The 7,634-nt window shown below is 45.1% G+C and overlaps 1 protein-coding gene across 1 annotated transcript in view; it reads right to left on the reverse strand.

Annotated features, from left to right (window-relative positions):
* Positions 1-7,634, reverse strand: part of Eif4ebp1 (eukaryotic translation initiation factor 4E binding protein 1) — a 14,763-nt gene that overhangs the window by 2,820 nt on the left and 4,309 nt on the right. The window lies entirely within an intron of this gene.

Genomic DNA, 7,634 nt, shown 5'->3' on the forward strand with positions numbered 1-7,634 from the left:
AAAGAAAGAAAGAAAGAAAGAAAGAAAGAAAGAAAGAAAGAAAGAAAGAAAGAAAGAAAAGAAAAGAAAAGAAAAGAAAAAGGAAAAAAAAGAAAAGGTGGTCTTCCAGTCATCACACCATCCCATCCTACACATTTTCAGGTCAGTCATCCAGAACAGAAAGACAGTGGGTCCTTCCTGGCAGCAGACTTTCCCTGCCTTGTCATTGCAAAAACAGGAAACGTTCTCTCTATCCACTCCAAAAAGGTCTTAGGCTGAGCCCTTCTCCAAACCTTCACAACATTTGCCTGCACCACGTCTTTAAGGGTTGGCGTGAATGCTATTTCCTTTCTACCCAACCTCCTATCACAAGTCAGTCTTACTCCCCAGGGTGAGTGAGGGCCAGTCTCACTGACTACTCTCTAGCAGTAAACCATACTCAGGGTGACCCTCCACCCATGCAGCCACCCAAACACCACCAAATAAGGAAGTATCTCCCAAGGTGAGGGAGCAAGATCATTATGGAAGACCCTGAAGTGACAGTGAGCATACAGACTTAGTCACTGATTCCCGTAGCCCCTCACACCGCGACATGGCCTCGCCAATCTATTTTTAACCCCTCAACAGCATTTACCGACGGCTTCCTTTTCAACAAATCTCAAGCCTTACGTTCCAAGCCTCCAACAGACAACAGCATCCAGCTGGAATTTTAAAACTGTCTGTATTTCTATTTATAGCTTATCTCCTGCAGATGACAAGTAAATCTGGTTTCTCAAAGGCAGGAATGGTATCCAGGTTCTTTTTAAGAGAGCACATACAGCATAAATAACATATTATAGAATGTTGCATGCCATGCATAATGAAAATAAATTAAGGGCTGGCTAGATGGCTCAGCGGGCAAAGGCACCTATCTGCCACCAAGCCTGGAGAACTGAGTTCAAGACCAGGAACCCATATGTTAAGAGAGAAACAATTTCTACAAGTTGTCTTCTGACCTCCATACATAAACTTGGTCCACACCCACCCACACTCAAACCCATTCTCATTCATTCTCTCTCGCTCTATCCATAAATAAATGTTTTTTGTTTTTTTTTTTTTTTTTTTTTTTTTTAAGCAATAAATGTGGCTTGCTTGGGATTAGGACAGAATTCCTGAGAGTGTCTGCAAAGTCCATGAGCATGCTGCTACCATCTTGACCCGTTTATTTAAATGAACAGCCTTCCTGGCACTGATGATGGTTTTGTACTACCCGGAGAATGATCTGCGAATATGTTCAGTTTAAACAGCTAGTGAGAGATAGGTAGACAGACATGACAACAGTATTAAATCAGCCAAAGAGCAGAAATCAGCTTTAAGGTAGCCAGCTGGGGTTCCCAATATAGGGAGTTGCAGCCAAAGCAGATGGCCCCCTCAGGTGAGGCTTCCAAGAACCAACAGCAGACGGAGGAAACATCATCCAATTAGATGTTCCCAACACCCAGCAGAAACCGACTTGGGAAGTTGAAGCAGAGGGCTGCAGTTGCCGACTGAGCTTGCTCTCCACAGATGAGCTTCCCAAGGCTTCCCTCCGGCGATTCTCTCCCACTGCAGGCACTTTCGTGCGGTGGGATAAACAGTGACCTTGGTTGGCAGCCATTTCCTTGCTAGCTGCTCTCAAGGGCATTTTCACTCTTGGGCTGTTTTGCTGTTCTCTTCCCTCCTGTCAAGACCATCTAGACCTTCTAGGAGCTTGAAGAACACTGAGGTAAACACGCTCGGGAATGGAAGTGGGTAACCCTGCTTCTACAGCCAGTTTATCAGTCGGCTAAAACAGCAGGCTACCAATATAACGTACAGCGCAGATTATTATTAAAACAAAACACCAGCTAACTGAAAAACAAATATGATCTATGTCCTACAGTGCGAAAACACTCAGCCAAGATATCATCCCTCATAAACAAGTGTGTCATCTCACCGCTTTCATCATTAATAAACAAATTATGTGTTGCCAAAAAAGTCTTTTAAGTAAATTTATGATTTTGTCGTAAGTGTTTGATTTGCATACCTATTTCATATACCCACATACCTAGGGTTGCATAAAAACTCAGGCTAGAAGAGGTCAAGCAAAAAAGGTTTCAAAGGTTGGCCGGGCGGTGGTGGTGTACGCCTATAGTCCCAGCACTCTGGTAGGCAGAGGTAGGTGGGTCGCTGTAAGTTCGAGGCGGGCCTGCTCTGCAAAGCAAGTCCAGGACAGCCAAGGCTACACAGAGAAACCCTTTCCGGAAAAAAACAAAAAGAAAAAACAGTAAAGACGTCCTGATGTAGGACCCTGAGGAGACGCACCTGTGGGAGCGCCTGTGAGGACATTGGCAGGCTGGGTTAACTGGGTCAGACCCGCCCTCAATGGGAGCAGGAAGCCAGCAAGACAGCATTTCCCTTCTCCCTGTCCACCCTAAAACAACCCACCTCTGCCATGTGCTGCCGCTGTCCGATGTTCTGCCCAAGGGCAGTGAGTCAAGAGACTGTGGACTGAACTCAGACACCAAGAGCCAGAATAAATATTCCTGCTTTAAGTCCTGTCACCAGTTTGGTCACAGTGATGAGAAATGTAAAATAAATATATAAATACTGCAGAGGTAGGCACAGCAACAGTGAATCGCAGGTCAGTTGTGGAGCTGGAATCCAGAGCCTACAGAGTGCTGGGGTGTGAGTTCAAAGTTCAATTCTGAACAACCTGTGGAGTCACTTCCTATTTCTGGCTGAGTCTTGAAACACAACTGCCTCATTCACTAGCCCTACTCTGTGGACCAGTTAGCACTTTCTCTACCTGTGCCTCGATGACCTCTCAAAGACCTCAAAAGGGGCCTGTTGATCTTCGTGCCACCTCTGTCAACTTCTGGTGTGCGTTAGAACAGCGGCCCACCCCAGGGAACACTGCACATCCACTAGCAATTATCCTGTCCAGGTTTAAGGTGACAGTTGACCACCAGCTGCCCAGTCCCACCCCAGCAGGACCCAGTTCCTAGGCCAAAGTCGGGACACATCAGAAGGCAGGTAAGCAATCAAGAAAGAAACTTGTGGGCAGTATGGGGTGGGAATGGGTATACTCCATCTCAGACACAGGCATGGGGACCATCATGAGTTTAGGTATGGCTCTGGCACTTTTAATTCCAGGAACTCGGGAAGTGTAGATAAAGTCTTTATTCCCAAGGCTTGGCTTAACACTGATGACAGTTTTCCTGGACACACAAGTGAGGAAATATTCCTCAAGGATCTAGTTTTGTCACCTGTCAACCAGGGGTGTTATGTAGGCTCGCTGACACTATATTTAAAGTACTAGCCACTGCTATCTATTTTTAGGATCTGATTGTAGGCCCTTAACATGCAAATCACTTGGGATTTGGAGGCAGAAGTCCTGGGCTCAAATCAGGAATCACTGCTTTCAGGGTCCCAGTTCTTTCTGTGCTACATGAAGAAGATAAAAAAAAAAAAAAAAAAAAAAAAAACAACTCACACCTCAAAAGAGCACCACGAAGACTAAATAACAAATGCCAATATTCCTGAGAGCTAGAGTTCTCGATCCATAAAAGAGCATCTGCTTTACATGGACAAGTTTCTGGGGGACCAAAAAATAAATAAAAATAAGCTATGGTGATGCATGCCTCTAATACAAGCAGTCGAGAGAAAGAGGCAATTAGAACTCTGTAAGTTCAAGGCCAGTCTAAGCCAGGACTATGTGGAGACCCCATCTCATGGATGGACAGACAGACAGACAAGTGAATGGCTGGAGAGTCTCCCAAGCAAGCAGAGTAAACTTACCAGTGAGAAGTGTCTTATGAAGGAACAGGAAGTGGGGTGGGGCATGGCGATACACACTTGGGAGGAAGAGGCAGGAGGATCAGTCATGTGATATCGTTCTTCCTCACAAGGTGAGTTTTCCAGGCCAGCTTGGGCTCAATAAATAAATAAATGAAACAAAGCAAAAGAGAACCAAATGATGATACCTCTCAGGGGTCAGGTATCCTATGAAGCTGCCACATACCGAAGGTGGATAGTCGGTCAGGGGGAAAGAGCTGCCTTGCTTTCTTAAGAGGCTCTGACAAGGAAATGGCTTTTTACATTTTAGAACAAAATGGCTGAGGTTATTCTAAGGCTTATCAAGCACCTCCCCCTTTCCTGGCCTGTCCCCAAACCCTTCAAAATGCACAGGTGCTGCAGGGCGCAGAGTGTGGGTGCAACAAGCCATTACCAAAAGGGAGTGTCCTGCCCTCCCGAAGGCTCCCAAAACAAATAGCAAACGCTGCTCCAGTGCGATTGGTAGGAGCTGTATGTACTGTATTCCTCCAAACTCTTGTACTGAAGCCTAAACTCCAGCACCTCGGAATATGAGGTCTTCATAAGGAAGGTCAATATAAGGCCTCTAAGTGGCTCCTGATCCGTTTCACCAGTATCCTTGGAAGAAGAGAAAATCTATGCACAGCCCTTCAGATGGAAGACCATAGCTGACAAGAGAGAAGAGAAAGAGAGGCCTCAGAAGGAACCAACTTCACTCTGGTCTAAGGCTTCCAATTAACAAACAGTAAGAAAAAAGGTTCCATTGCTTAAGCCACTCGATGGCAGTATTTTCATATGGCAGCTCTAGCAAGCTAATAAAGACTGGCTGGGATTTCCCTGTTTGGGTGCTTGGGATTAAACCCAGCGTTTCATACACACTGGTCTTCCACTGAGCTACAACTCCAGTCCAATACACATTCTCTTTAAGTAGGATGTCCAATTGGTTCATTTGTTTGAGTGTTTTGTGACATGGTCTCATAGGGTCCAGCCCACCCTCCAACTCAATACGTAGCTGAGGCCAGCTGTCCTAGGTACTTCTGTATTGCTGTGATAAGATGCGACAACCAAGACAACTTACAAAAATAAAAGTTTAATTTGGGGTCTTAGAGTCCATGACCATCATGGTGGGAAGCATGGCAGCGGGCAGGCAGGGTGCTGGATGGAGCAGTAGCTGAGAGCTTTCAAACGTATCTACAGGTATGAGACAGAGAGAGCTAACTGGAACTGGCATGGGCTTTTGAAACCTCTAAGCCGACCCCCTTTCGACACACCTCCCCCAAGCAAGGCCACACCTTCTAATCCTTCCCACACAGTTCCACCAACTGAGGGCCAAGCAATCAAATCTATGCATCCATGGGAGCCATTCCATTCTAAACACCCACGTGGCCCTTAAACATCTGGTCCTCTTGTCTTCATCTCCAGAGTACTGGTATCACAAGCCACTGCAGCCAGCTAAGAAACCTGCTTTTGAACCTTCACACTGTATGCTGTAAAACCAAAACTCTAAAGGGACTGTTCCTCCTGGAGTCTTGTCCTCATTTTGGACTCCTGGAAACACCTAACTCAAGCCAATTGAGTGCCCAGAAAACCCAGGTCTTTAAGTTTAAATGGGAGTAGTGGGTTGGACAGTGAGGATGGGCTCTGCAATGCGATGTTCCTAAATCCTGATGTTCAGAGAAAGCAAGGAAAAAAATAAAAACAAACAAACAAACAAAAGTAGTTCATACACTTGAGCAGAATGATCAGGAGATTAAAGTCATTCCAAATTTGAGGCCATCCTGGGCCACAGGAGATCCTGTCTCAGAGCAAAGAAGGCCATCCCTCTTCCTCCTGACCCCTCTTGAAACTGGACAGCCCCCAACAACAAAAGAACCCTTTTAAAGTGGTGTGACAAGGGGCTTCCGTGCCTGTGCCTTAGGTTAGTATCGGCCATGTTCATAAGTTCAAGCTAAACTAAATGATTTGATAACCAAACGGGCACTTCCAGCCTCCCCCACAGTGGCCAGCAAGTGGTGGACCCACATGTGGATAAGACCACTTTGGACTTGCAGCCCAGGGGAACCCGGCATGTCCATTTTGTTCATTTGTTTGAGTGTTTTGTGACATGGTCTCATGGGGCCCAGTCCACCCTCTAACTCAATGTGTCACCTCTATCAAAATCAGCAAAGAACAGACATGAGCAGTAAACTGTTGTTTAAGTTACACCGTTTGGGGATGGCTTGTTAAAGGCCAGGCTACTCACTCCAGCCGATTCCACCCCAGAGGAGACCCAGGCCCAGGGAAGAACCTAGATATCCTAAGGGAATGCTTCATTCATTCCAGGCTTCTTTTAGTCCCCTTCATCTTTATCCTTGTTCTAGTGCTAAAGATCAGCCCAGACATGCTGGAAGAGCACTGTGCCGTTAAGCCACACCCGGCACAACTTGCCACCTTCTGAACACCGGACCTGGCATCAGATCCTGGGGACACAACGACTGCTCTGGAAGAACATCCTGCCTAACCCGAGAAACAAGCATGTCAACAGACTCGTGGCTATGATTCACCAAAGGGAAAGACAGCTGATGTAAGAATCAGACTAGAAAGTAACGGATGTTTTTGTTTGTTTGTCTGAACATATGGGGATTCATGTGCACAAATGAACATTAAGAAAAAAAAAAAAAAAAAAAAAACCTGTCACCCTAAGCAATCCTCGTCTTCAATATTGCCATTCCCTTTTGACTCTGTTTCGTGAACATCAAATGAAGGTTCACTTGGTGAAAATGTTTCAGTACTTTGTACCCAAAGGTGAAATGAAAAGAGTACTACCCTACCTGCCTTCACTCACCAAAATCAGAGATGACTTTTGCTGTGATGGTGGAGAAGAATCAGACTCGCCTAGCAAATGATGAATGCCTGCCACTTTGGGAGGATACTGGAAAAAAATGTTATCTCCGAAGACCACGCTAAAATCTAGAGGCTCACCTCATTAGACTGCCATTTACCATGGAGAAGAGTTCTCTTTTGGATATCAAACATATTGTGGCCCCAGGGTCAATCTACAAAACTACAAAGTAAAATTACTATGGGTGCTAGAGCTGAAGGGCAGAGGATGTCTGTTGATTTACTTCATTCCAGAGATATGCCTTTGATCTTAGAATCTTCCCCTTCAGCTTTACTGAATTATTACATACAACTGGAAAATAAAAACCTCATGCATGTAAGCTGGTAGGTACATGCCTATAATCCCAGCCCTCAGGAGGCTGAGGCAGGGGGATCAACAGTTTGAGGTCAACCTGGGCTATACAATTAAGATCCTATCTAAAAAGAAGAAAGGAAGGAAGGAAGGAAGGAAGGAAGGAAGGAAGGAAGGAAGGAAGGAAGGAAGGAAGGAAGGAAGGAAGGAAGGGAGGGAGGGAAAGAGAGAAAGAAGAGAAAGAAAGAAAGAAAGAAAGAAAGAAAGAAAGAAAGAAAGAAAGAAAGAAAGAAAGAAAGAAAGAAAGAAAGAAAGAGGAAAGGGAGGGAGAGAGAGAAAGAAAGAAAGAGAAGGAAGAAGAAAAAAAGAAGAAAGGGAGAGAGGGAGGGAGAAAGAGAAATAAAGAAAGGAGGGAGGGAGAGAGAGAAAGAAAGAAAAGGAAGGAAAGAAGAAGAAAGAAAGAAAGAAAGAAAGAGAGAGAGGGAGAGAGAGAGAAATAAAGAAAGGAGGGAGAGAAAGAAAGAAGAAAGGGAGAGAGGGAGGGAGAGAGAGAAATAAAGAAAGGAGGGAGGGAGGGAGAGAGAGAAAGAAAGAAAGAAAGAAAGAAAAGGAAGGAGAGGAAGAAGAAAGAAAGAAAGAAAGAAAGAAAGAAAGAAAGAAAGAAAGAAAG

The sequence above is a fragment of the Psammomys obesus genome, unplaced genomic scaffold (assembly GCF_907164565.1).
Source record: "Psammomys obesus unplaced genomic scaffold, mPsaObe1.curated_primary_1811, whole genome shotgun sequence".
Classification (NCBI taxonomy): Eukaryota; Metazoa; Chordata; class Mammalia; order Rodentia; family Muridae; genus Psammomys; species Psammomys obesus.